Source organism: Hyaena hyaena, unplaced genomic scaffold (assembly GCF_003009895.1).
Source record: "Hyaena hyaena isolate Hyena2069 unplaced genomic scaffold, ASM300989v1 scaffold_970, whole genome shotgun sequence".
NCBI lineage: Eukaryota > Metazoa > Chordata > Mammalia > Carnivora > Hyaenidae > Hyaena > Hyaena hyaena.
In genome coordinates this window covers 322,974-327,895 of record NW_024081595.1, presented here as the reverse complement: position 1 = coordinate 327,895, position 4,922 = coordinate 322,974, and the positions used below count along the sequence as shown (strand labels likewise).

Here is a 4,922-nt window from a genome sequence, read left to right as displayed (position 1 = left end):
CTAATGCCCTCTACAGCAAGCAAAGACAGCAATAATAAATACAGAGATCAATGAGGGATAATATAGAAACAAACATAATTTTTGGTTATCATAGCAATTTTAAGAATAAGGCTTTAAAATAATCTAAATGTTAAAGCCCCAAATGTAAATAAACAAAAAACATTATTCACCAATTAGTTGCGTAGTGTGCATGAAAGAGGGACAAATGCATCAAAGTTATAAAGACTCAAAGTTATAAAAACATGAAAGATGTTTGTTCTGAGATTTATTAATGTGCTGATTATAAGAAGTAACAGTTGTACTAGAAGTAGCTATGGATTTGGAATAAGCCATCAACACTACTTTATAGAGTACAGATTTCCATATATATACAGAAAAGTTCACTAAGTTTAGCAATGGTTGAAGCTAATTTCCTATCAGAGATCAATCTTTTTTCTTGATTCAGAAGCATCACATACTAACTAAAAAGGTAACTGCACAGCTCAGAAACTTCAGTGATTTCCCTTTTTCTGACAAATTAAACAAAAAATGCTTAACTTTGACTGTTCCCATTTATTAATTTTGCTGGGAGGCAGGTAATCAGTCTCTTAACAGATAGATGTAGTTGAGAACTACAGGTTCCTTCCCCCAATCAGCACAACCAGGTGGAATAAAATCCAGTCTCTCAGGTTTCTCCTATCCCTGACTCACACACACTTAGCAGATACCTGGCGCACACAATATCATGTCATCTTTTGTTATGAGACCAATAATATCTCAGGTCTTTTTTTTTCCCCCTTTTGGTTCTTCAACTATGACCTTGCATATGAGATTCACGTGAGGCAGATGGAATATATTCCAGGGCCAGAATTGGGCCACCTTTGTTATTGGAATTCAGCGGCATTCCATCCAAGGGCAGAATGAAAACTAAACCAGGAATGTGCTCAAAGGATTATAGGCTTCTAAGGTCTCTAAATTCTCATGCCTTGTCTGTGCAAGTGCAGAGATACTACACATTTTATCAAGCCCACCCATGCATCTCTAATGAGATATATTTCAGCAACGAAAATATATATCTGGCATTCCTTATGCCACTTAAATAAATGAGTAGCACTGATTAAAGATAACAATAATGGAACAACCTGCAACAGTTCTCTTTGGAAGGTGAAATACCCGCTACAGTCTTTTAAATACCAGATAACCACACTGGACTGTGAATTACTATTTATTTCAGGATATATAAAATACTATCTAATGCCTCTAGGGGTAGATTAAAACTAACACCTTTCTAAAAGCATTCTAGGGGAGCCTGAGTGGCTTAGTCGGTTAAGCATTCAACTTTGGCTCAGGTCATGATCTCGCAGTTAATGAGTTCAGATTTGGTGCCTCCCTTTCTGCCCCTCCTCGGCTTGTGCTCTGTCCTTCTTTCTCAAAAACCAATAAAAACATTAAGAAAACAAATAAAAATAAAAACATTCTATAACCAGTTTTTTTTTTTCAAAATCAGGGAAACATGACATATTCAAGCTCTCTGTGATATGGTTCTCTTTACAATCTTCTCTAAAATTTTTCTTACATGTGCCCATCAAATAACTCGCTAGACTTTAATGTATCCTGTACTTCTGTCTGCACTACTTTTTCTCTCTGAAAAAATTTATTGCTCCCTATTTCTATTCCAAAAATGTAACCCATCTTTAAAAACTCATTTTTAAAACAAATAAAACAAATTCTTTTTGCCTTTATTTACTATTCATTTAATAACAGTTATAAACACATTTCTACATTGTTACTTATATATATATATTATATACATACATACATATAGTAAAACCTTGGTATATGAGAATAATTCATTCTGGAAACATGCTTGTAATTCAAAGTACTTGTATATTAAACCAAATTTCCCCACAAGAAATAATGGAAACTCAGGTGATTGTTCCACAACCCAAATTATTCATAAAAAAATTATTTCAGTACTGTCATATAATATAAAATAATAAAGAAAACACAAAATATAAAGAAAAAGAAGCAAACCTGTACTTACCTTTGAAAACTTCATGCCTGGTGTGAGGGAGGCAAGAGAGAGGAGCATTATTGTGTAGGTCAACTTTCATCATCACTAATGGAATCATTGCTATCTATTCACTCAGTGGAATCTTTTTGTTTTCGTAAAACTTTAACAAGAAACCCCTCCAATGACATTTGGCTTTGCCTCCTTTGGAGAATTTCACAGAAATGTGAAATCATGTGCATTTTCATTAAACAGATTCATCACTTGGACTGCTACAGCCTTATTCAAGCAGTGCTTTTCTACAAAATTTTGCACTATTTCCCACATTTTACACATCTCTCTAATATAATCACTTCCAACATAATTATCTCCTTGTTCTTACCACCATCCTTTTCAACCTTTTTCTGCATGGGGGCCACTGTATACACTCACACAAATGTTGACTACAGTACAGTATTAATACAGTCTTGTCATACACTGTATTTAATGTAACTAACAGTAAGGTAGCAAAGGAAAGGGTCCATATCTGCAGGCAGCCTGACTTAGAATGAAGGAAAGCATTCCTAAGCTTACTGTTGTCTGGAAAAGCAAAGAACTGTCCTTAGGTGCTTTGAAGTGACAAAAAATACACTAGTGCCCATTGTGGGCACATTCCAAAGTTCTGAAAAATCACTGACTTCTGCCAAACACTGCAGCCTGAAACCAAGCATCCAAGCATGGGAGACGATCACCCACAATCCCACAGCGAGAGACAGAACCATTGGCTCAGTTGTGATCATGTGACGTTTGGTGTCACATACTACTCATATTGCAAGACATTGCATTTATCAATTTAAAGTTTATTAGAAGTACTTGCTTGTCTTGTGGAACATTTTACTCACAATCCAAGGTTTTACTGTATATTAGGTAAGTATTTTATGTGATATATATATGTATATATATAATTTATCTATTTATACAAACTATAGAGTTAATAACTCACTATATTTTAATAAAAAATTCTATTAATCTTCTTATTTCCTGTATATTTATTGAATATAGACTATGTTTTAAGTAATGGGCTAAATGATATATTTAGTCCATGAACTCAGGTAGCTTACCAGGAAGCCAGCCAGAGAAAAGCAATGTGATGAGTGAAGAAATTTGTGACAAATTTGCTGCTAATACAGCCTAAAGAAAGGGCCTTCTAAGTCACTTTGGGAGAATCTTGAAGATTTTTCCTAAAAATACTGCTTGAAGTGACATTAAAGGTAAATAAAAGCTTTTTATTTTTTAAAGGAAAAGGCAGAGAAGTGTGAGAACAAATTCTGATTTTATAAGAATATTTTATGTCTGTTATTGTACGTGGTTGTTGCTATGTATGTGTGCCATGGGAAGAAATTTGAATCACCTTTTATAGACTGTGGCAGCCGTTAAGATAGGAAGCATAGAAAATGATTTCAAATTACCATTTTAGGAAGATCACTCTTATTGCCTTATGGAAGACGGACTGGGGAGGGCAGGATGTAGAGAGTGAATTCGTTGGTAATGTTTCAAAGTAATGAGGAAGGTCCGAAGTAAGCCAGTGTCAATGATATAGGGGATATGGGGATAGAGAGGGTCAAAACAGGACTAAAATACAACATTTAATTAAAAAGCATTAATATTGTTCTTTTTTTGTGGTGCTTCAGAGACAACAGGCTGCTTCAGGATGAAGCTGAATATCTCTTTCTCAGCTACTGGCTGCCAGAAAGTCATTGAAGTGGACGATGAACGCAAGCTTCATACCTTTTATGAGAAGTGTACGGCCACAAAGTTGTTGCTGATGCTCTACGTGAAGAATGGAAGGGTTATGTGGTCTGAATCACTGGTGGCAATGACAGTGATTGGCAAAGCTTTCCGCCAAACTAGGGTATCTTGACATGTGGCCATGTCTATCTGCTATGGAGTAAGGGACCTTCATGCAGCTGATCAAGGAGGACTGGAGAAAGAAACTACAAAAACGTTCGTGGCTGCATTGTGGATGCTAATCTCAGTGTTCTCAACATGATCATTGTAACAAAGGGGGAGAAAGAGATTCTTGGACTCACTGATCGTACTGTGCCTCATTGCTTGGGGCTCAAAAGAGCTGGCAGAATCCATAAACTTTTAATCTCTCTGAAGAAGGTGACTTCCACCACTATGTTATGAAAAAGCCCCTAAACAAAGAAGGTAAGAAACCTAGAACCAAAGCACCTAACATTCAGCGTCTTGTTACTCCACCTCTCCAACACAAATGTCATCATGTTGCTTTGAAGTAACAACATACCAAGAAAAATAAGGAAGAGGCTGCAGAATATGCTAAACCTCTGGCCAAGAGAATGAAGGAGACCAAAAAATCCCTCCAAAAACAGACTGAAAAACTCCAAGAGATGGAGGCTATCCTAAGAGCTTCTACCTCTAAATTTGAGTCCTATCAAAAATGAGATTTTGTAGGAGTCACAAATAAATAAGATCAGACTAAATAAATAAATAAATAAATAAAGACATGAATAAATAAATAAAACATTAACCTTATGGTTCACAAAAGAAGTGTGAGAATCAAGACAGGGGTGACAGTTAAAGATGACTATTGGGCCCACTGTATCAGTGTGTGTGTCACAAAATGACAAAAGGAACTCAGAAGGGAGAAGTACTTAGTGGAGAGATAGGAGGTCACTGGTTTCCATTTCAGGAATGTTGACTCTGAGGAACAGGATGGCTGAAGGTACTTTTATATATGACTCCAGAGTTCATGAAAAAGTACTGGAAAGAAATATAAATTTGGTTTCATCATTATAAACTAACAGAGCAACAAAAATATACATGAAGAAGACTGCCTGAATAAAGCAATAAAATAGAATGAAAAGATGGTATAGGCCTCAACTCCTGGAAATAGGATCATTTAAGATGTGGGTGGAGATAAATAAATCTA

General features: G+C 35.7%; 1 pseudogene; it reads left to right on the top strand.

Annotated features, from left to right (window-relative positions):
- Positions 1–3,680: 3,680 nt before the first annotated feature.
- LOC120223171 lies at positions 3,681–4,434 on the top strand (annotated as a pseudogene).
- The last annotated feature ends 488 nt before the right edge of the window (positions 4,435–4,922 follow it).